The sequence below is a fragment of the Mastigoproctus giganteus genome, chromosome 6, assembly GCF_048544385.1.
Source record: "Mastigoproctus giganteus isolate SK-2022 chromosome 6, ASM4854438v1, whole genome shotgun sequence".
Lineage (NCBI taxonomy): Eukaryota > Metazoa > Arthropoda > Arachnida > Uropygi > Thelyphonidae > Mastigoproctus > Mastigoproctus giganteus.
In genome coordinates, this window is record NC_143580.1 from 20,459,353 (window position 1) to 20,484,187 (window position 24,835).

Sequence of the window (24,835 nt, forward strand, 5' to 3'; positions counted from 1 at the left end):
GATTAAGCGGGTAGGTCAGGCACGTGTGTGTGTGACGTGGAGACAAAAAAAGCATGATGTCAGGGCAGAATCGCGTGGGAACAAAAAATAAAAAAAATAACGCTTTCTAAAAGTAATGAATAATATTTCTGTTACTTCAAGGGACCTTCTTGCGCGGGGTTAATGAGATCAAATATCGATGTGCCGAAAATCCAAAATAGCTGGAAATCCAATTACAATTTAGATTAGATGACATGCTCAGATTAGAGCAATGTCATATTCCACTTTCCTGAAAATCCAATTGTCTTATTTATTCCGAAAAGATCCAGCTGTTCTTACTTATTCTTTACCGCAATTTCTTCCCAGTTTTATTTAAATTCAAAACCTCTTCTCAGAACAGAACGCTAGTAGCAAATCTGAAGTTGCCCTGACAGGGAGTATTGTTATGACACTGCGGCTGTAGTTATTCTCTAACAAAGTCGCTCGAGTCCTTATCATACAAATAATTCTACTGCACGATTTTCTAAAGATATTTTCACCTTTCTGAAAAGACCCTGGCGGAGACCAGCCTGGCTCACCTCCCAGTGGTGGCGGCAGGCAACGTAGGATCCCATTAGGGGCCCTGGGGCTAAGCAGCCAGAAACACAACAGAATACTACATAAACTAGACACTTTTTCCTGGCTTATGCAGTAGTTCTGCATTTCATTAACAGAGTGCATAGGGCGCAGATGTGGGAAACCACCGGTGGCGCTTGACCCTAAATATTATGTCACTGTGTTCTGAAAAGAATTTTTCCTAAAAATATGTTGTTGTAGGGTTTTAGGACTTCCTAAAAAGGATAAGGATCCTAAATGCGTTAATTGTTGGAGATGAAAAGGTTCTTTCTGACCATGCAGCTGTCAATAAGACACGTCCCGAATACTCTCGTGCGCTCGATATTGTTCAACGCAGAACGGACTATGGTTAGGTTGTTGACAGCGTGGTTGGTGGGTCTCCTCAGGCGTGCTAAACATGATATAATCAGGTTAGGCTAGTCGGCCTATTGGTCATTTGGTCCTGGTGGCTGTGGAGCGTAGCTCCTGCATCTGAGATGACATCTCGGCTGGAGGAGGTTTCTCCCCTGTGTGGTTTTAAGCCGATTAAACAATGTGATAGTTTTGGGCCCTTAAGATCTCTGTAAAAATGTGAGATTAATATGACTAAAAAGAAGTCAACCAGCGTGGTGACTATGTCTCAAGTCTGTTATGACTGATAAGAGTTTAAAGATTGTTCTTTTCTTTTACACCGGATTGGTTGTGGCAAAGTTGATTATTGTCTCATCTTATATTTGTTGAGAGCATTAGGTAGTAGTTCCCAACCTCCTCGTGGTGGGGATGGTTACTCATGGTGGGGTGTAAGTGCCCATCCCTACCACGAGGCCAATGGTCGTTCTCAGAATAATCTCTTGTAATTATTTAGTTTTATGTTTGAGTAGACCCGGTTGGGTTTATCTGTTATCGTTTATTAACAAGATAACAGATGAGCTTAAGATATATATATATATGGTTGAAAGCCTATGGGGCATCTAGATTGTCAGCTTACTCAAATGGTCTTCCGGAATACTTTTTTTTCTTCTGAAATGACATCATTTTTCATCCAATTCTTTCTGAAAAACAATCTTCTAGCTAACACCAATTCATGGTCCAATTCCAAACCTGATCCAATTATTCTTTTTCACGATTCCCTCATACTTCTTTTTTCCTGTGTATTCCTTCTCGATTTGAATTTCCACAATTTTTAATTATCATTAAGAAATATATAAAAATCGAGATTAAAAGTTGATCATGTGTGAGTGCTCGATAGGTAGATATAAAGGCAAGTCCCACTTTTTAATTCTATTCTTATTTGAATAAAAGAAAGTTTTTAAAAATCAGATATGTAACAGATAAAGTTTTTCTGTGTGGACACAACGTGAATATTGTTTTTATTTAAAATAATAAAAAAGAAAAGAAGAAAAAAAAAAAAAAAAAAAAAGAAACAGATCTGTTTCTGTGATGGCTTCAAAGACCTAATGGGGTGATTTTGGCAAAAAGTTTCTTAGATCAGATTGCCTAAATCACAATTCAATACTAGGGAAATGAAAAACAAAGAATGGGTTTCAAAGACATATATTAAAGTGAAGTCAAAGAGAAGAAAAAAAGCTCCCTCAGTGAATCCTTTACGCGCATTAATTTTGTAAGGGTTGGATGCAAGCTTAATTTTTGTTTTTCTTTGTTGGCTTTGCAAGAGGGGTTATTTTGCCTTGGAACTAAAAGTAGTGATCATGCATAGTCTAAATAAACATTTAGACTATGTATGATTACAAAAAGTACCGAACTTTCTATGAACAGTCAATGTGAGGAAAAGTTGCTTTGCCTTTATTTGCAAAAGCAAGTCGCTTTTGGCTGTTCAGTTATTTAAGTATAAAACGCAGTTGTATTGCGATCATTAACAATCATTTTTAATATCGGTTGTTATAAGTACAAAAAAAAAGTTTTTTCATTTTCGGGCATGTTAGCATATATGCTTAATCCTCCTATTATCTTCATCCTGTCTGTCAGTGCGCATGCAACACCTCGATTTCCAGTAGACAGATTTTCATGAAATTTTATGTCTTGGTCTTTTAGAAAGATTTGTCGAGCCATCCTAAATTTCATTAAAATCGGAATAATAGAAATTCAGTAATTATTATTATTTCATAAACTGTCCATTTATCATATAATGCAGTTGTACTGGATATTATGTGTGGCGATTGCACAGAAAAGAATTTCTCGGTTCGCTGAAAAAAAAAAAAAAAATTTGCTTTTTTTATTATAAATCATGAATTATTACTATTTCCAAACGGGACTGAAATATAACCATATCGCTGTCTTCAACAGACGCCGCTATCACTCACAACCACCAACTGGCACACCTATGACTACCGCAGCTCATTCTATCGACTAGCTTCCCAACTGCCAGTCACACCAGAAATTAAATAACTCAGCCATAAGGATATACCAATCCCAGTAATGAATCTGTGCTCCACAGGATGCACAGTTGCAATCACATCACCAAGTTCTATTATGTGGCCACTCGAGAGTCGCCTCGAATTTTTCCCTGTCCATCCACAGATGCTCCGACATGTTCTCTGCTGCTCCTGGAAGACTTCACTGGGTGATTCTCAACTTCTCTTGACAAAGCTTCCACCAGAGATTCTTGCCGACGCTTCTCTTTGCATGGGATAAACCAAAAGGGATTCCTGCCTTCACCTCTTCTCCTGAAGTTCCTTTGCTGACGCCGCCTCTCCATCGGCGTGGGATTAGATGCTTTCGGGCTCTTTTGTTGGCCTGGGACACTCCTCAGACTGGATTTCAACCACCCTCGATGAGTTCTCATCGAAGGGGTTCTGCTGACGATGGTCAACTGACAGGCGTGGGATCACCTGGCCGTTTGGCTCTCTGCTGGGCTAGCCTTCCGCTCTGCCTACCCTTGCTTCCTTCCCCTTTTCTTATCTTTCCTATCCAACTCGCTCCGTTCCTCTAACTTGGCCTCTCTCCTCTCTTGCTTTGCAGGTGGGGAGAGAGCCCGTAAGGCGTTCCTTCTACCTTCCTGGCCAGTGGACGGATGCTGAAAGGCTCCTCAACGCGGATTTGTGGGGAACCACTGGAACCGTTTGACAAAAACACTATGTTTACTATTAACTAACTTATTTCCTTATTATGAGAATGCCATGGCTCAATGGAACTTCTGGCTGGTTGACAATGCACTGAACTCGCTTAATATTTCATATTACAGTACACCGTTGAAAATATAACTTTCATTAATTTTCAAAGCAACAGATCCTTAAGGAAATTGCTTCTATGTAGAAGTTTTTATTTTCACACTGATAAATGGAAGTGCAGTACTTCCTAGCTCAAGCCAGAGCCATCAGATGCAATTAAATATAGCCGATATAACTGGAGTTCAGAGAACCGTTATATTTAACTGCCGGTGGAACGATGTAAGGAACTTTCCCTCATATTTACCAGTCTGTATTATTCGACTCAAGCGTGGGGCCGAATAAGACACACCTTTTACACCCACAGAGTCGCCCCAGAATTGAGCAAACAGAAATTGAGCCCACCCGCCACTTAAAAAAAACAAACACCAAATAAAAGCCGTTTGAAACCATCTTAATAGCTAGTAACAGAACGCTAGCCATATATCTGGAATGCTCCCCTGAAACAACCCCGTTTCTTTTAACCTTTTTTATTTTTCATTTAAATTGGGTGTCTGAAAGATACCATCAAAACGAATGTAGTTTAGTCCTGCTTATCTGTTCTACCAGAACCCTTTAACCTCCCAGCAAACAAACTGTTCCTTCCCCAATCCTGCTGTATCAAATGAACGTAGTTGTGTTTATACATTTGGCTGTTAACAATAGTAAACACCTCGTATTCAGCATCCATGTCGACTTCACCTCTATAAAACCAGTTTTTTACCGTCACGAATGGATTGAGACGCCCACTATAGCGTTCATTACGCAAAGATACCCCCTCTAAAAGCGAAGCAAAATTTCAATGTAGTATTAACCTAACGTCTAGTCTGTCTTTTTTTTTTTACTAGTCTGTCCTTCAACATATTTAAAACTTCCCATCTAAGTATGTAATATTCAATAACATCATTATAGGCATAAAATAAAGGGAGTTTTGTCTCCAGGAATAGAACAAACAAACAATACTTTGTTTCTATTAATTTAAAACAGCCAGACAAACATCTTTAAATGAATGAACACAATTAATATAATGAAAGGATTTTATTTTTTTTTTTAATTAGAACTGCACTTGACTTAGAAAGCTTTTATTTTATAAAAATACGGTTTTGTTCTTCAACATTTTCCCAATATATTTTAAAGTTGCAATCTGAAGGTTCTTTTAATTCTAGCGTTCCAAATACGTCTTTTGTTTATTTAATTTTCATCAATTTCATTGAAAGAATATCGTTTGCGCCTTTGAATATCGTTTACACGCAGACGAAACCTTATCGTCTGCGTGTTTCCAGCATGCTGTGTCATTTTTAATATTTCTGCGAAATATTAAAAATTTACTAAAATATTACCAGAGAACGCATCAAACTATAAGAGTGTATGCCAATGAACACCAAAACAGTTAGAACTCAGTGCACAGAACTACCCGCAAAACATCCTTTAAAGATGGTGGCCACGAAGATTTATAAGCCCTATTAATTGTTTTAGATTGCAAACATTTTGGTGATTTGGATTGATGATTCTTTTTTTTTAAATCAGCCATTTGGTGATCTCATAAGCTCGCCTCCCATTTTTTTTTTTTTAAAAGTAGGCCAAAACTTTCCTCAACCCAGTTCTCTTTTTGCAATGTTTTGGGAAACAGTTTACTTTTAGAAACAAGGGTATTTTGAGCAAAGCTTTGTATTACAAATTGCCAGTAACTTCGCCTTCCATTTAAAAGCGATCACGAAGACGCCAAAAACGGAACTGAGCATTTGAGACAGTAGTGTGTTCTGAATATAAAATTAGGCAACCGGAAGTAGAGAACTTGCAAGTAAAAATCTAGTTTAAATAATTAACCTTAATTATAGATTTCCCCATCACTGCAGTTGTCGATGAAATATATATTTTTTGTTTTCTGGTATAAATTATACGAGTTTTATTCATAATTTGACATACTAATATTCTTATCCGCCCCCTTATTAGGCCATAACTATAATCATACATCTTATAAGTTTGGGTTTGTTAATAATTCTAAACTTAAGCAGGAAATACCTAATCAATCAAGTTTATTTCGTCAAGGTACTATGAGATCCAGAAGATCCTTCTTATATAGTTTTGATTTCCTTTGACCAGGAGATAAATGTTCTGAATGAATTCGATACGAATTCTGAGAATGATAAAGTTTTCTGACAAAATCTCTCTTTATGATGACGCAACAACGTTGGATATCATCAACAACACAAGTTTTACAAAAAATTGTTAATACAGATTCTAACTGCAACATAGCTCTGTCCAGAATCTTTATTAGAAAACGGGGGGGGGGGGATTATGGGTCGCCTGGTCCTACGAATCCCGATTCCAGCAGCTTTATGTTGTTACAGCAGTATGAAACAATGGATCCAGCATACCAGGTGTCAACACTGCAGGTTACGGGTGGAAATATGATGGTGTGGGATGTTTTCAGTGGCAAACATTAGGTCCTATGATGCCGGTGGATCAACATTTGAATAGCAGCTCCTACTTGAACACTTCTGCCAACCAGGTGCTTCTTGCCTTATATCTGGTAACAGTTACTTCCAGCACGATAATGGGACATGTAAAAAGGAACAGATCGTTCAAGAATGGTTCAAGGTCATGGAGACCGTGCCTCGACAACTTCAGGCTGTTCTGAGAGATAAAGAAGATGCTACTCGCCGTCATTAAGGTGTGGCTAATAAACTGACCACTCACTGTAAATAAATGAAAGCATTTTACGAATATCCTAACATTTACTTGATAAGGAAAAGTCTAAACATTAAATTTCAGCAGCATGTTCTGTTGGTCTCTAGAAAGGTTTTAAGAAAAATTCAGGAATTTATTTAGAATATTCTTTATTTAGAAATGAATCACACAACTTGAATAGACAAGAAACAGCGCTGTCAATACTGCTTTAAGGTTATCCTAATTTAAGCGGTTGCGAAGATGGTACTAGAGAAGAAATCAGCAGTATACGAAGAAACAAAATTCTCAGTATTTGTAGTAATGGTGATCTTTGGATGAAATCATCATCCAATAATATAGAGACCCTTTATAACTGTCTATCCCAGACGTGGGAGATACTGTACTTGTAAACTCATTGCTAAACCTGTTCCCTCCCAAATAGCTCGTGCATGAATGACGTAAAGAGAAAAATTAGAATAGTCTTTGGCACATGGCCTTTCCTTGACAATTGTATTTATTTCAGTTGCTTTAGAACAGTTGTATATTATCATGAGAACGTTGAAAGGCTCAACGTCTCACGAATTAAAAAAAAAGGTTTTTTTTTTTTCTCTATAGTTTTTTTTTTTTTTTTTAATTAAATCCTCAGTCTACATTGTTTGCCTGTTACACTGGATTTTTATGTTTGCCTGTTACACTGGAGAGAAAGAAACGGACTGCTCTACTGTCACATGAACAGACATTTACCACTGAACTGGCACGAGGAACATCAATTGAAGTTACGGCATTAGTCATCGTCGATGAAGACCCGTCTCCGTCAGTTTTCGAGGAGAGGGGGAGTGTCTCCATGGCAACAAAACAGCATAAAGTCCACGCCCTCAGTTGCATAAAATTCATTCAAAAAATGTACCAATACGTTATCTATTGTGGCTGATTCCATAGGGAAAGACTCCACTTAAGAAGTTACGTTATCCTAGGCCATTTATCTATGATTTCATATGAGGCTAGCATTCGGAGAGAACTTGCGACCTGTTGTTAATTAGGTTATGATCTAATTGACCTCTTTTCCTTTTCCCTTCCCAAGATTGAAGCGTGTCAAATTTTACTATCCTTAGTAGGAAAAGTTAATGGAGCACTTGTTGCTGTGTTGGATTGTTTGGGTTAGCAAGCAATACAAACGATGCTTCAGTGCTTTGTTTCTTCAAATTACGAGTATGTATGCTTTTAAAAAAAAAGTTTTGAAATCCTCGTGTATTCTTGAAGAGAAAAATGAGACCTCAGTTTGAGATCGATAAATGAAACAGAGCACATGATTCAGCGTATAACGATCAACTACTGGGATAGTCTTTACGCAAATATGATCCAAATTTGGCCATGCAAATATTAAATAATTTAATTCTTCTTCCAAGAATCTTCAAGGCAGCATGCTTGCTCTCTTTACACCACCTATTTATACAACTTTAACTATTGTAAGAGCAGGTTTCTTTTATTATCTAAAAAGTGGTGACCATACACTAGTAAATTGTGGGAAATCCCTTCCAGAAGGATCATAAAACGCGGCCAAGGACTGTATATAAAGCACTACCGGTTTATATCTCTCTTTTATCTATACTTTTTTGTAAAAGGGGTGTTAAAATTCAAAAGGGTCCAAAGGAAAATATAATCACGGGATAGCTGCAAGACCCGCAAGATCTAGAACCTTAGCAGTTCTGTAAAGTGTAAGTGGGAAGTAAAATTTTAGTCTACGAAATGTGTTCAATACAGCTTTGCGTTAATCAGATAAAAAGGACGTCTTCTTACCTTTAAAGGCCATTATTATGTCTCCAAAATAATATTATCTAACCTATTTTATTAATTTGAAAGAAGCATTATTTATCGAAACAGGATAATAATTATAAGTATACTTTTCAGGCAGGGGGGGGGGAAATAGAAATGGCCTAACTTGACTACTTAAACGCTTCGAATAGGATACAGTATTTCCACTCTTTAAATATTAATTTTTAAAATTCGTTATATTAAATAATATTTTATTTTCAATATTATTTAACAGTCCAAAATGCTGAAAGATCAACTATAGTTTGTTGCTTTCACGTGATCAGTGAAACTTACGTCTTTTGGTTATATTAATTTCTCATAAAATGCATGAAATTAGAGGGCGCTGGAATTTCATTTCATTAAATTGCACTAAAATATTCACTAAAATATTGAATATATATTTTAAAAAAATGTTAACCATATTAAAAGAAAAAAAATCTGTCAAATCTACATTCGAACTTCAGCGTTATCAAAAGGGCACATGTATTAATAAATTCATATCAAACTTACCAAGAAAATATTAGATAAACTTCCCACCAAACGAAACGATAGTCACGAGTCTTTCTGAGATATCATTGCAGGGACCACAACTACTATTAGATGCTCGTACCACTACTACCGTCAACAACCATGGAGTAAGTTTTCTAACGCCCCGCTTCCTATTTTATGGCGTCATGCGCGTAGGCTCAACGCCCGCAGAATAATGACGGGCTTCAGAAGCACTGTGACGTTTTAACCGGAAGTCATACACTTCAATACACTGCCCTAGTGCATTTTCTCTCTCTCTCTATTCTTTCCGCTTCAAATCAGGATTCATTTTAGATGGTGACGTTATCTCATGACCTACTACAAAGATAACGTTTTATTCTTTAATAGCATGCAGAATGCGAAATGGGTTTGAGAACGTAATGCTTATCCTGGCTTAAATAACTTTTAATCACAATGTATCCAAAGCCATTATTGCAGTTAACGAGAAAAAATTGGGTTGAGTACAGTGTATTACAATTAATTGATCGTTAGATCCCAGTAAGGATTTTATTCGTCAGGAATTTTTAGAAAATTTACACAATTTTCTGTTCATAACCGTGTGGTTATACGTAAGAAACTTTTTTTTTGATTACAAGAAACACTTTTTCTTTTGAAAGCCAAAGACCTAAAAATATCGACTCAGTCGTTTCAGAACGCCAAATCAGTCGACTATACAGGGTGCCTCAAAAATATTGGTACAAACGTTTAGGGGAGGTAGGTAACATCTAAAGGAATGTGAATCGCATAGGAACCCATAACCGGAAACGTCACCGTAAGTCGGTACATGGCGCTATTCATCAGTTCGCGAGAGGGAAAATTTCTGGTTTACTCATTCAAGCAATAGTTGCCGCACGAAGAGCATACATCGATATACGAACTGTGAGCTGGCAGACATGCACCTAGTGTATGGATTAGCAGAGGATCCACACGGTGTGCGCCCCCATGCGGCACAACATCGCTTCGCAATAAATGTGTGCGCAGGTATGGTCGGTGACTGCTTAGTCGGCCCATACCTGTTACCATCCCGCACGAACTCCGCTAAATATCGGATCTTTCTTGAACAAGTTCTACCAGGGTTACTTGACGATGTTCCAGCAAATGTGAGACGCTACATTTGGTTTCAACATGACGAGGCGCCTGCCCATTATGGAAGGTGGGTTCGTGACCATTTGAACAGGCGTTTTGGGCGTCGATGGATTGGCCGTGGTGGACCCGTTGCTTGGCCCCCACGCTCACCTGATTTATCGAGCCTTGATTTCTTTCTGTAGGGGGGGGGCCTCAAATCTATCGTGTATGAATCGCCTGTGGAGACGGAAATGGATCTCGTGGCGAGACTCGTCTGCTCTGCTGCTACTGTCAAAGAAACTCCAGGTGTGTTCGACCGTGTCCGCCAATCCATGCTGCGTCGGTGTCACGCATGCATCGCGTCTCATGGTGGAACCTTCGATCGAGCATCTGTTGTAACATCATGAAATGCATCCATCTCGTACTCCATTGTTAATATTATGTCAGATAAATGTTTGCCACTAATTACTGTCTTGTGTCATTTCTGTTTCTTGTGCCTCTGCTACTACTTTCCCGTGACGTTTCCGGTTATGGGTTCCTATGCGATTCACATTCCTTTAGATGTTACCTAAATCCCCTAAACGTTTGTACCAATATTTTTGAGACACCCCGTATAACCTATTTTTCAGTGGTTCAATAAGTGTTGAAAACCGATCTAGATTCTAGTATTAATGTTACCACAAATGAAATACATATGTTAAAAATTTCTAATTCAAATTAACTATAGCTAATAGCCGTAGTTCCTGTTTCGTTACACCTGTTTTTGAACTTTGTGTAGTAGTTCATTATAGTGTTGACATATGAAGTGGTTCATGCAATGCTGATACCTGGGCAATGTGCAATGATAATATGGGGGGGGGGGGTGGAGTATGATAAAAGGAGAGGAATAGATAGCATTAAAGTTCAAACAAAAATAAATAAATAAATAAAGTTTAAAAAAAATTTCAAACAAAAAATAATATTAAAAATATAATATAATAAAGAGCACTCCATATTATACCATTCCTGCACAATCGTGTAATAGCTCGTGCGCTGTGGCACTCCATCGCGGTCCCAGTACATCAACATCATGGGATGAACTACCCTAGCAGCAGTTCATTTATGATGATTCATTCATGACTGGATAAGCTTTCCACTAACTAATCGATAGACTGCTGCGGATATAGTCCACCATTCCTCTTGCAGAACAGTGACCAGTTCAGTGATCGATGTGGGACTTGTTAGTCTGGCCCTCGCTCGATGTTCTAGTAGTCCATCCCCTAGGCATTCGATAAGGGTCACACTGAAATCTGCGCCGGCCATGCCAACTTTTACACTACAGAGGCTGAATGAGTTCTTAATAATGTTCGTTCTATGACCCCCCCCCCCCCAAAATCCCTATTATTATTTATGTGCAGGACGACTCAAAATTCTCACAACCAAAATGAAAGCTAATTTCTTTCATTTTGTGAACCATACACGATCCTTACAATACCACATCGGTGGCAACGTTGCATACACGCAAAACAGTAGCTAAGGTTACGCTTGCACAAAATCATTCATACCAATTTGTTCATGACGAAGCCATCACGATATATTCCCCATCTGAACATGTTTTTATGGTGGAACAATACCTTTGTTCAAAATGTATATGAACATCAAATCCAAATATGGAGAAAAATGTCCAGATTCACCAGTTACAAATAAATCAGCCATTTCACGATTATTAACCCGTTTAAGTGAAAACTTAATCAACATTTATTGCATTGCCAAAAAATCCCTTAGAAGACTTGCACGTAAACCCTTCAAATTTCTTATTCAAGTATACAATAGTTGTTAAAACGTTAGGTCTTCGTCCCTATTGCAGCCCTTATGGATAGTACAGTTGATAAAATCACCGTCTTGGGTGGTGTCGGGAAGACGGTGTTCGAATCCTGTCGATGACGTGAGGAATTTTTAGGGGCCCTTTATCACAACATACGAGGGATGATCATTTAATTCGCGGACTGGTGCAAGATTTTATGTTTACTGCTCGAACTTTCCATAACTGCCGCTAGAGGCGCTCTCCCTGATCACTACTGAGCAGACTGTGTGTGTGTGTGTGCATACCAGTACTTGTCGAGCTAGTATTGCGTGAAGACAGTTTTTTAGCCACTGACGATCGTTTTGAAAGCAAGCATCGTGTCGGACATACAGATTGAACAGCGATATGTCATTCGTTATTGTGTCAGACGGGGTTTAGATGCATCGGAAAGAGTTAAAGAGATGAATGAAGCATATCGCTGCTCAATCACACCGAACTTTTCGGTGTGAAGTGGCTTTTCCATCAAGACAATGTCAAGCCCCATACCGCTGATATTGTGCAGGCAGTGATCACTGCCATAGGTGCCGAGGTTCTGCCACATCCCCCTTATTCACGGACTTAGCCCCGTGTGATTTCTTCCTGTTTCCACGTCTGAAGAAAGCTCTGAAAGGCAAGCGTTTCTCGTCAAACACAACGATGCTCGCAGAGCCACAATGGAAACACTTCGCAGTCTTTCGAAAAATGGCTTGAAGAAGCATTTAATGCGTGGGTACTGTGACGAAAGTGTATAAAGTTCAAGGGGGAGTATTTCGAGAAGGGAAATCCACAGAAGATTCAGATGATGAAAATTAAGATAAGATCTTGCACCAGTCCGCGAATTAAATGATCGCCCCTCGCAGTTAGGTAAATTGGTCTCAGGCAAGGACAGCATGGTTTTTTTCTCCCGTAAACTCGGGTTTTTCGTTCAGCAAACAGCAAATCAACCAAAGAAAACACACAATTTACAGACAGAATATACATGATGGCCTGAAACCCTACAACACCTATTGTATTCGCGTGATCCAGGAATGTCACTCTCGAATAGAATCATCCTGGACTGTGTTTTCTTCAATGACGAAGCTTAATTCTGTTTGTTGTTGTTTGTTTGAGTTATAGGTGCAAGGGCTACTAAGGCCATAATGCACCTAAGCTTGGTTCTACTTAGATGTTCAAATATTACAAAAGTGTCATCGAATACGATGAAAAGAGTCCGTGCATAAAGGGGAACAGTTTAAACATTTATTATATACATACTATCATTATGGTTATTATAATTACTTTATTACTTAATCTTATAGTAAAAGAATTAATAAATGTTACTAATACTGGAGTTTGATTCAATAATTTTGAATCATCTTGTAAAAGATCTTGAATTGGAAGACATTTTACCTTTGCTGAGTCATTTTCTGAATGTAACATCGTGCTGTACGAACGCGTATGTGTGCATCTTAAAGGGTTTTGGAGACAGTTGTGGTGGTCTCGCTTGGGTTGAATTCACCATCGTCATAACTACAATTAGTTTGCAATTATGTTCACCATCTTCGAACACAATACATCACTGCTGTTGCGCCATCTGTTGTTACTGTGACCAATTTTTGAATATGAAAATAAATTTTCTTTACATCTTCTGCCTGATAAATACCTTTACACAAGATTTCAAAATAATTCTTAATTTGAATTCTAACATATTTATCACTGTCTTATTTCTCGTGAACTGTATAAAGAATAATAAAATGTTCTGCCTTACTCTTTTCTTTTAGATCCGTTGGTATTTTGCAATCATAATTTTATTAATGATTGTAGTGTATTAATTCCAGACTTGTCCTCTATAGTAAGGGCAATTTCGTTAATTAAGCAAGTCCCAAGAGTGGGAATCATCACATTAATGGATATTAGCAAGGGATAATATTTCCCATGAGTTGATATTAATCACCAGTGAATGGTATGGAAAGAATACATCTAGAGGGATAATAAACTCGAGGACTAAATAACCCAAAATAGCTCTTTCCACATGCTTTCTGATCAACGTCATGATGAACAATAAACATTATGGATAACGGCAAGAATCACTAATAAAGCCGTTAAACTGATAAACAGAATGTGAAAGTTAAGAGCAAGCTGAGAGATGGATTGAGTACAAACATTTTTAACTTAAAATAATAATGATTTTGAGAGACCAGCCTTCGTAAGTTGGGATGAAGGGGCCTGGCTACACCCAAGTCCTTACATCTCAATAATTACGCCCCCAACAGGTTGTCACTAATCTAAACCTTGGTTTAGATTAGTGACAACCTGTTTCAGGACTTGTGGTCCTTCAGATAGTAGACAGTCTTCAATGACAATTAGACAAAACATAACGGATGTTCACACATCACTAGTGTAACGCGTTATGAGGACGAAGTTCAACGCTAGTTGAACTCATTTAAAATAAATGGAATCGGCAAGAGGTTAATGTCATTCACTTAAAAGATGACCCAGTGTCGGGACCTACTGGTTACTCTCACGAAGCAGGTGGTTTCTGTTAAATAAAAAGTAGAAACCTTTTGGCAATGGCACTTTTTTGAAATTAGTGCAATATCAAGGCAACTCGTTGTGCAGGCAAATTTTTCTTCTGCTTTCAGATTAAGACTGTTGTATCGCACTCTTAATCTGAATGGACAAGATGTACCTTCGAACTTCATATAAATGAAAATACCTGACACATTTAATAATGCATATTCATTTATTAAATTTTAAAATGCAAATTTAATAAATTAATATAACTGATTATTAATAGCTATGTTGTGCAAGTTAATATTAATCATTCATTGTATATGTTATATGATATGTATGTTCATATTAATCACTGATTTTTTTTTCTTTTAATCTGTTACTTGTTTTATTAAAATATTCTGTGCTTTGTAAAAAGAAATGCTGAAATTCAGGGTATACAGAGTGAAATATATACATGTATTTTATTTATTTATTTATTTTTTTTTTATATGTGCATGTACACCGATGAGCCAAAACATTATGACCACCTACCTAATATGATGTTGGTCCTCCACGTGCAGCCAAAACGGCTCGGCATGGACACTACAAGATTTCTAAATGTGTCTGGTGGTATTTGTATCGTTCCTCTTGCCATTTAGCCGTTAGACCCCTGCTGGGCCCAAAGTTGCCCACACTCAGCCCCATGGATTCAGACCAGGTACACCAGTATTATAGTTATTTAGGTTTTTGGTTATCCAGTTCAGAGTAGCTTCAGGTGGGTCACAGTCTTGGTTCAGTGTCTCACTAATCTCGTGTTCGTCTTATGAGGTCAGGGAGAGGAGTGATGACTCTTCAGTTTGTAGTACTGCCTTGAATGTCAATTCAGGTAGTCATATTCGTTGAGAGCATCAGTCCTGGCCTTTTGCGCCAGGTCATGAATGGAGAGGTATCTTTGTTGGTAATTTCCTCTGGTCGGTTGTAGTCATTCGGTACGTCCATTTTTGTATGTCCATGCTGTAGTCTTGATGTAGAGCTGTTGGAACGAGTACAGAGAAGGGCATCAAGATTAGTGAATGGAACAAAGATGTGCTCTTAGAAGAAAGGGTTAAATTTTGCAAATTACAGTGTCTGGTGACTGGGCACCTGCGAGGTGATCTGATTGAGGTGTATAAAGCCTTGAATGGTTTGAGCAAGCTCAGTGCCGATGGGATTCTTCCTCTTGCTCAGAATAATTACCTGACAGGGGATAAATTCAAATTGAGGATTGCTGGAGAAAACTTCCATCTGCCGTTGTAGAAGTTGGTAGCTTAAATAGATTCAAGGTAGAATTAGACAAACATTTGAATGAGTGGATGGGTGAAATTAGATTTTTTTTTTTTTTGGTTGATGCTATATCAGCTTGCTTTCTTGCATCATGTGCCTTTGCTAATGTCAATGCTAAAGTAGTAACACTGAATGCAGTAGTACATAACTTATTTTAAATATTAAATAAATGCCATTAAATTGGAATAATGAATATACTTGCCATTTACGGTTTACCTGTTCTTTTATTATCATAGAATCTTTAGTATACAGCGTGAGTCTAATCGAATGTCAAAGAAAAATACTGTGTGTGGAGCTACTCATCCTCAACACGAATCTGCTTGTAGTTTTTCAAACAAATTTTCAATTTTCGAGAAATCAATTATTAAATATTTATACAGCCGTTATGAACTGTCGGCGATAGTTCCCAACTGGCGATCTAGGTCTAGGTTGCCAGAACCAGAGGAACAACCCGAAGAATCAACGCCAGACAGATGTCCAGAAGATAATTCTGAATCAGTACCAAAAGAAGAATTCAGTAACATAACACAAATGATTTAAATATGTGTTACTGAATGATTTATATATGAAATACAGTAATGATCCAGCTGATTGGATCGTAACAGCTGATCTAATAACTTATTACGCAGAAAATATTCCCTCCCGGAATATGGAATCGAATTTTCGACTTAAAGGTAGGCTGATTGGCGATAAGATAAGGTGCGCTAGAAAAGAGTTTTTCTTTAGAAAGTTAAATAATGGGGAAACAATACCAAGAGACTGGAAGATTTATTCTCCTTCTTCTGGTAAGATATATTGTTATGTCTGCAAGCTATTCAGCAAAAATATAAATTCAATTGGTCATCAATTTACAAACAGTTTCGATGACTGGAAGAATGCCACAACCAGAATTACATCACAAGAAAAATCCAAAGAACACATTGAAGCCATATCAAATTTACTACAACATAAACGATATACAAGAATAGATGCAGCGTTGCAAAAAGATAACAAGAGGTTGCACATGTACTGGACTGAAGCGCTAAAGAGAGTCGTTGCTGTTGTAAAAATTCTGGCTGAATTGACAAGCACAATGCACAAGTTGTCGAAAGATTTCTCAAATTTGTCCCAATTGAGAAACATGGAGGAAAATACTTATTTGATACCTTATGCGACACTCTCAAAAAAAATGAAAAAATTTATTCGTTCTTTGCAGCTTTACCACAGAGATGGCTAAAGTTAAAACAACATATGAAGGAAAATACAAATATATTACACAGCTTGTCTGAAACTAGGTGGTCGGCTAGACATGATGCTACTAAAGCATTTTGTGGTAGTTATAACTGAATTCAGCAAGCATTAATAAGTATAATTGATTGTAAAAGACAACCACTAAGTGCTAAATACGAAGCAAAAGCTCTTGTTAAAAAATTTGAACAGTTTGAAACATCTCTAATGTGTGTTATTTAGAAAGACATTCTTCGAAATATCAATATTATAAATATAGCTTTACAGCAGCCTGGCATTGAATTATGCACTGTTATAAACCTCTATGATAGTCTTTTATCTTATTTAAAAAGTGCTCGAAATAATTTTTTTGATTTTGAAAATTCTGCCAAAGAACTTGCACCAAAATTGGAATTTAAAATTTTCGAAAGACAACGGAAGCGAAAAATATTTCATGATGAAATAAATAGTGAAAATGACCAAACCTCAAATCTGAATCCATCAAATAAATTTCGAATTCAAGTGTTTTTTCCAATTATAGATAGATTAACAAAGGAGTTCGATAAAAGACTAGCTGCCTATAATTCTTTTTATGACAGATTTGACTTTCTTATTGATAAATCAATGTCAGAAAGCGAAAATGTTTCCAAAGCAAAGACTCTAATCCACATATATAATCAAGATTTAGAAGATTCTTTTGTGGACGAATTTTAATTATTGATGAAGGTATATCAGGCTTAATATCGAAGTTTGCAGATTATACAAAGGTTGGCAGGGTTGTTAATGACAGTAAAAACAGTATGCTACTGCAACAGGATCTAGAAAAGTTAGGCCGATGGGCTGAGAAGTGGCAACTGAAGTTTAACATTGACAAATGCAAAGTACTGCATATGGGTAGAAGTAACCCGAGAGAAACGTACCAACTGTATGTACTACACTCAGGGAGGTGGAAAATGAAAAAGACCTAGAGGTAATTGTGCAGTCAGATATGAAGTTCACTGCAGACGGGCTGCCAGAGCAGGTCATGGAGTTTTGTCGATGATATATAGGAATTTTGCTAGCAGAGACAAGGAGGTGATTATACCCTTGTATAAGGCCATGCCTTTGAGTACATGTACTCAAGTAAAATGAGACTTCCATGTAAAATGAGAAATGTAAAATTTCTCATTTTACATGTAAAATGAGACTTCCAGACCGTACAGGTCTGGAAGTCTCATTTTAGGAAGGATGTAGAGTTGCTTGAGTGTTGGTGAGAGGCACGAAGGAATCCTCTTACCAAGAAAGGGTGAGGTGATCTGATTGAGATTATAAGGCCTTAAATGGGTTGAGCAGGCCCAATTCTGATGAGACCCTTCCTCTTTGCTCAGATTACGAACCTAAGGGGACATAAAAAAAATATATTCTTTTTCTGTTTATACTCCGGGACGACCAAACGGTCAGAGGAGTTCACAAGATAGCCAGAATACAAGAAACAGCACCGTATTCAGCAGTCACGTGTTTAAACCCCGGTTACTCAAGTCACGTGTACTTATGCACCCGCTCGCCTGACCACATCGATGTACGGAAATTGGTCTTTAACCTGCGGGTTGTTGATTGTTGAAACAAACGTCCATCTGTCATCGTGGAAGTTGATAGCTTAAATAAATTCAAGAAGAAACTGGAGAATGGATGTGTGAAATGCTTTTTTTTTTTCCTGATGCTACATAAGCTTGCTTTCTTGCATCATATGCTAATCTATTATTTAAATTTTTTTATTTTTTAGTTTCAGGTATTATTTATTAATATATTTATTATTGCTGTATAATAGTAATATTTATACTAGTATCCCAATCCTAAATGTAGTATTGGGATATCTTCCCTATCACCATAAATTAGCGCATCCCTCACAACCGAAGTTTGCCCTAAGTTGCCTGCCCTTGAAACAGATACAAGAACAACAAGTGTACAAAAACTCTCCTTAAAATACAATAATTATGCAATATTTAATAATTTCCTCTTAAAGATCAGATTGCAAGTATAATTTAAGCAATAAAAATATTATCAATATTGGTGAATAGAAAGAAAATAAAGAAACGTCCTATATTACATGTAGACACCATTTTATTATCTACATAGTGGTAGTAGTTATGGTCACTAGAGGCTCTGAGAAGCATACTTACCTGGCGCTGAGGAGACCGTGATCATTAAGGCGGCGCCTCCAGGGTGAGGCTTTCCCATTGCACTTAGGGTTAGCTGACTCCTGCCACTTTCCCAAACTGGGATAGCTGGAGCGTGAAATTTTTGTTAGTAGGGGGTTGCGTTCGCGCTCCCCCCTGTTTTAATAATCAAAAAAAAATTGTTTTTAGCGGTAGGTGGCGTGCGAAAGTAGGTGTAAATAAAAAAGTACAGATTTACAGGGCCCACCCAGGGGGCTCCTCCAACTTCGCGTTTAATGCACGTGTTTCCCAAGCTTCAGTTCTTTCTCCTACTCTTCCTTCCACACGAATGACCTCTTATTGACTGAAAATCTTATCTATAGTTCTGCTGATGATAACACAATGCATTCTAATTTAACTTATTTACATCTGTAAACATTTATAATAACTATCTTGTCCTTTCATTTGTTTTTGTAGGCAACAGAATAGGTCCTCAATGATCTTAATTCTCACAGTAGAACAAAGTTTCCTTTGTAACGAGTTGCCCTAGTATTGCACTACTTTCAGTCAAAACAATTATTGGCCCCTATTTTGGCTAGGTTGTCATAGAGACCACTTGCTACACTATGACAGCAGTGTGAGATGGACCCTGTGCTGAAGGCATGGGCGTGTAAAAGCTGGACTGACCTGTACAGAACTGTAATGTTACTACTGAATACAGTACCTTTGGATCAGGCTCGACAAGCGGGGGATAGGGGAAGACAGTACCCGCATGAGCTTGACACACCCAGGGTCCTGAGCTGAATATCATAATTTTTCTCTTTCTTGGTGATTCCTTTCTCTCTCAGGGTAACTTGGGAATTTTTTTTGGCTAGTGCAGCATAAGCTTCAGGCTTCTTTGCACCATATGGCTAATAATAATAATAATTTCCTCAAGGGGCCTGGCCAAGACCTTGATATTACATTTAAGTAATTAAATTAATTTTTAATAATTGGCAGAAAGTTTACAAACTCAAAATAACTTCTAATAATTTCTTTTTTCCGAAACAACTAAAGCTATAAGGTTTCAGTGCATTGTCAATGTATTGCTGGAGAGAAAACCAGAATTAACCGAAAAAAAAAAAAAAACGTTCAACCACGTACAAGGCCCATTAATTCAGCACGGTGTAGAAAAAAAAAGGGGGGGGGGATATATATAAATAATATAATATATAATTTAGATGATAACATATAATTTATAATATAAATACAGTGCATTTATATATAGGTGAACAATTTATTTATTGTAATTAAATAAAATCATTGCCAGGTGTCGCTGTACCTATAATCATTCTACCGTAAGTTGATTTAATTTTATTTATTAGTACTTTTCTTGAATTTTTTAATTTTATTTCCTAAAAAATATTAAGCAAGCTTAATATTTTTTAGGAAATAAAAATATTAAGATGTTATCTCATCTTTTGTGTTTTAAAATAATAATAATAATAATGCTGTTTGCTCACATTGGCCATAAAACTGTCACTTTTAGTCAAGTTTTTTTTTTTTTTTTTATTGATCTAAGATTTGTTACTGATTGCTTCAAAAATATGTATGACGTTATTTTTTTTTTAACTCTCTTTTTTTTATTGCATTAACTTTATGACATGTGGAACTATTCGAAAACCAACTTATTATAACTTAATATAATTTCTTCTGCAAAGTTCGTAAAAAGATAAAAAAAATACCAAAATTATCCAGTTAATCAGGGTATTAAGAGAGAACTGAACCACAAAAAAAAAAAAAAAAAAAATCGGTTATAAGGAGAAAACAGGCAACAGATGAGAACTAGAGAGCCTTCTACAGGAAAATCGGACAAAAGAGGAAAGAAAGCAATAGATTCCTTCCCCAACCCGAAGACATTCGAGGAGTTCTGGGGAAACCTGTGGAGCAGCAAAGTTAACCATAACGGCCGGTCCCCCTGGCAGATGTAGAACGGAAGAAAACTAAGGAAGTACAAGAGACAGCAGGTTGAGAGATTCGGGAAGAAGAAATACAAGAGGAAAAAACCAGAAAGCCTTCTATAGGAAAATCGGACAAAAGAAGAAGGAAAGCAACGGATCCATTTCCCAACCCGAAGACATTCGAGGAGTCCTGGGGAAACCTGTGGAGGAAACTAAGGACGTACAAGAGATGATAGGATGGGAGATTCGGGAGGAAGATATACGACAGTCGATCAGAAAGTCCCACAACTAGCGAACCACAGGAATAGATAATATCCACAACTACTACTACAAGAAGTTCAGCTGCATACAGGCACATAGTGGAACAGTTCACCTAGATGATAAAGCACCCTTGGCATAATCCCATAGTCTCTGACTCAAGGAACCACCTACCTGATAGACTACAAACCTCTCGAAGTATAGACTAATCACCTGTCTCCCAACAATGTATAAGATTCTGACCAGCTGCATAGCTAAGATATTAGACCACTTATAGAGCCAGAACATAATGGCCGAGTAGTAGAAGGGATGCAAGCAGATGAGCAAAGGATGCAAGGAGCAATTGACCATTGACGCTGCAGTTATGGAGCAAGACTACAAGAAGTACAATAACCTGTGCATGCCTTACATCGACTGCTGCGCAAGGCCTACGACTCCGTGCCCCATAGTTGACTGATAGAGAAAGATCAGACCACACTGATCCCCATCAGAAGGGGAATCTTTCAGTGAGATGCCCCGGGTCCACTATGGTTCTGTCTAGCATTCAACTCACTGTCCACCATGTTCAATAATAGCAAGTACTGTAAAAGTGAAGAGGAAGAACCTGTACACATTCTCTCACTTAATTTACATGGATGACATCAAACACTGTGTCGCAACCGAGAATCAACACCAACAGCTACTCCGGATTACCAAAGAGTTAAGTACTAACATTAGGATGCAATTTGGCCTAGACAAATGCATGACCCATGGATTGCATGAATGACATCAGTCGGACGAAACTATAGCTGAAGACCAGTGAAGAGATTGAAGCCATGATAGAGGCGAAGACCTACAAATATCTGGAGATGATGCAGGCTCGGCAGCTAGAACGAATTCTCAAGATGAAATAATCAGGACATTTCCGGGGCTCATCAATACATGCTAGAATGGTACAATTGCCACATGATATTTTTAGATTCGCTTCCAGTGTAGAGAGTGCCATTAGATTTTGTTCTGTATGTTCAAATAAAATACTGTTTCCACATTTCCAATACAAGAAAGAATTAGAAATATATATACACACTCAGTGATCATTGAGTTATGACCACCCCATCCATAATCGAGTTTCAAGGAGAAAAAACCATGCAACTCTTACGGTTTCTAGAACTATCGCCGTTTTGATCACAGTCTTGCAAAAAGGCTTCGGTTCGAATCTTGTCAAGATGGCAGGAATTTTTATAGACTCTGTCGTTTGAGCGAATGACAACACCGGAAAATTGGCTGAAAACCACCGGTACTTTAGTTTTCTATACAATAAAACTGGCAAACGGCCTATGGATTAGAAACAAAGAAATCAGGAACAAAATACTGTACACTGATGCCTTCGTGCTTTGATACGGGGGGGGGGAAAGAGTAAACTATTGCGTTAAATTTCTTCAGAGAGAGACCAATTGCTGTAGGATGCGCCTTTCTCAAAATCATGGAAAAGGACATATTCCCTGCTCTTACCCAGCATATGTTTGGCCATAATCCTCCATACCTCCATAGTATACTACACGGATAATCCATTATCACAAACCTCACTGACACTTTTCAGAACAGAACATAATTTAAGCAACAAAGAGCAACTTGATATTGTGTTCCTCGATATTAAGGCGGCTTTTGACAACCTTGCCATCCCTTCACTATGCGCCATTTTATCCGATTATTTCAAAATCTCTAGCCACATATTGGATCTTCTCAAGAAGCGCCTACAGTCCAGGACCCTATAGATAAGAAACCAGAACCATCATCACCGAATTGTCTGCTCCAGAGGGCTACCCCAAGGGGATGTTTTCTCTGCCGTCCTCATTGCCGCCTTTTTAGAACCCTTCCTCGCAAATCATGCTAACTTTACCTCTTACGCCGAAGATTTAAATTTTTTTATTGCAACAAAATGTCCTCAGGCTCTCCCGTGTACTAATGTGACCTCCAATCGACAGCTACAAGAACTTGAAAATTACCTTCATACGATTATGCTCTCCATAAACAAAGAGAAAACTGCTTAACTTACTAGAACCAAGAAGAGTAATCAATGATGTGAATATCATAATTTGGAACTCTCCAGTAAAAAAAGTCAATCAGCATAAAGATTTGGACTATTTCAAAATCGTTGTGCTCTCCAATCTAAACTTGCTACCATGGAGGTATCACATCATCTCTAGGAACCTCATTATATTCGCTCAGCTCCTGTCCTGAAAACTAAACTCACCTGATATCTGGCAGATCATTGCCAGACCGTCAGGTTGGGATAGAAGCCTTACCAATGCAGTCCCATACAGATCTACTGTAAGCTGCATAACATGACCTGCCTGGACTACATGTTTCCATATCACTCTACTAAAATATTTGACACGTTATCCATAGACTTCTAGAAGCTGTGCAATGACATAACCTACAGGTCTTCCACTCTCGCAGATATATATGCCCTCGTTAAGCTCTAAGTGAGATTTTGTCTGTGAAGCTACATTGCACGCATTGATGTATATAAACCAGAGGCTGATTAAGGCCATGTATTGTGTTAACCTGCCTGACTACTCCGTACATAAACTGTATATAGTATGTCATTTTTCATTCATGTAACCTTGAGTTCCCCTCCCACCAGAAGTAGTGCAATACTGGTGGGAGCCAACAATCACTCTCCCAGGCTACCCACTCCTGAGAGCTTAAAAAATCTTCCCCTGTCCAACACAATAGACAGGGTGGAAGAATAAAAACAAGTTAATCAACATAATATAAAATATATAATACAAAATATAACTAAACTCAACAACAACAAACAAAAAAATAATAATAATTATCTATACCTTGCCAAATAAAGTTGACAAACGTTTCCTCTTTTGGAAAACCAACCCACAGAATTCTTGGAAAACTAAAAAATTTTCCTTACTTCCAATAAATAAACTTTCATACCCTCTATCAAAGATACGTATTTTTTTTTTCTCAATGTACTTCATAGATGGGACAATCATAGAGAATGTGGTCCCAACTCTCTAGCCCAGTGGTTTTCAACCTTTTTTTCATAACCGCACCCCTAAGTAATTTATTTTATTTTGCGGCACCCATACCATACTGTACACCGTTTTATAATGAAATAAACATTTAAATTTAAAAAAAAAATAATGTTTAAGTAACTTAAACCGAAATTACGTGGCAACCCTGGAATGTTGTTGCTGCACCCCGGTTGAAAACCACCGCTCTAGCCCTTCACAATCACAAAAAGGTTCAGATTCTCTTCCTAAATTGTATAACGGATATCTTAAAGACCCATGCCCAGTAATTACACATCGAGACACAGGGCCAGCGTTATCGTTTGAGGCGCATGAGGAAAAACCTTGTAACGGCGTCTGTGGCAAGTGCCTCACTTGCGCACCCCTAGTGCCAGGCCTGATGAGGTCGCAAAGAAGGATCAATTATTTCAATGGTACCCAAGCAGTGCTTATATCCTCATGTGTATTATATGTGTAAAAACGTGTGTATCAGAGCCGATTTTCATGAATAAATCGCGGGAAATCCTACACCCTTCTCTGAGATAGGCTTGATTAAAGAGGACCTTAGAAATTCGTCAGAGGGAATTGAACCCAGATCTCTCCTAAAGCCCTTGCGGTAGCGGAATGATTATGACCCCCATCTTCCTCCGACCGCACTGAAACGATCTAAGTGGATGTAATCATCGTTCTCCTTACACTTGATGTAAAAAGCATGGGTTAGAGTCCCGTCACTGATGTGAGGAATTTTATGAGTTTTTTTTTAAGAATTTAGCTGATTTAGACAGTTTCAGGTGAGGGGTTGCACATTGGAGTGGTTTAATCGCCCGGAAGCTCGAGTTTTTTGTCCATCAAATAG

General features: G+C 37.8%; 1 protein-coding gene and 1 non-coding gene across 2 annotated transcripts in view; one reads left to right on the forward strand and one right to left on the reverse strand.

Moving 5' to 3' along the window:
* The window catches only part of LOC150084050 (sodium/calcium exchanger 2-like), an 89,675-nt gene extending 80,836 nt beyond the window's left edge, over positions 1-8,839 (reverse strand). The window contains exon 1 of the mRNA XM_090375873.1: positions 8,730-8,839. The gene's annotated coding sequence lies outside the window, so the exon portion shown is untranslated. The remainder of the gene's footprint in view (positions 1-8,729) is intronic.
* Positions 8,840-18,786: 9,947 nt separating this feature from the next.
* On the forward strand, positions 18,787-18,950 carry LOC150084051 (U1 spliceosomal RNA). Its single transcript, XR_016547123.1, has one exon. It is a non-coding gene; the product is annotated as a U1 spliceosomal RNA (small nuclear RNA).
* Positions 18,951-24,835: the final 5,885 nt, after the last annotated feature.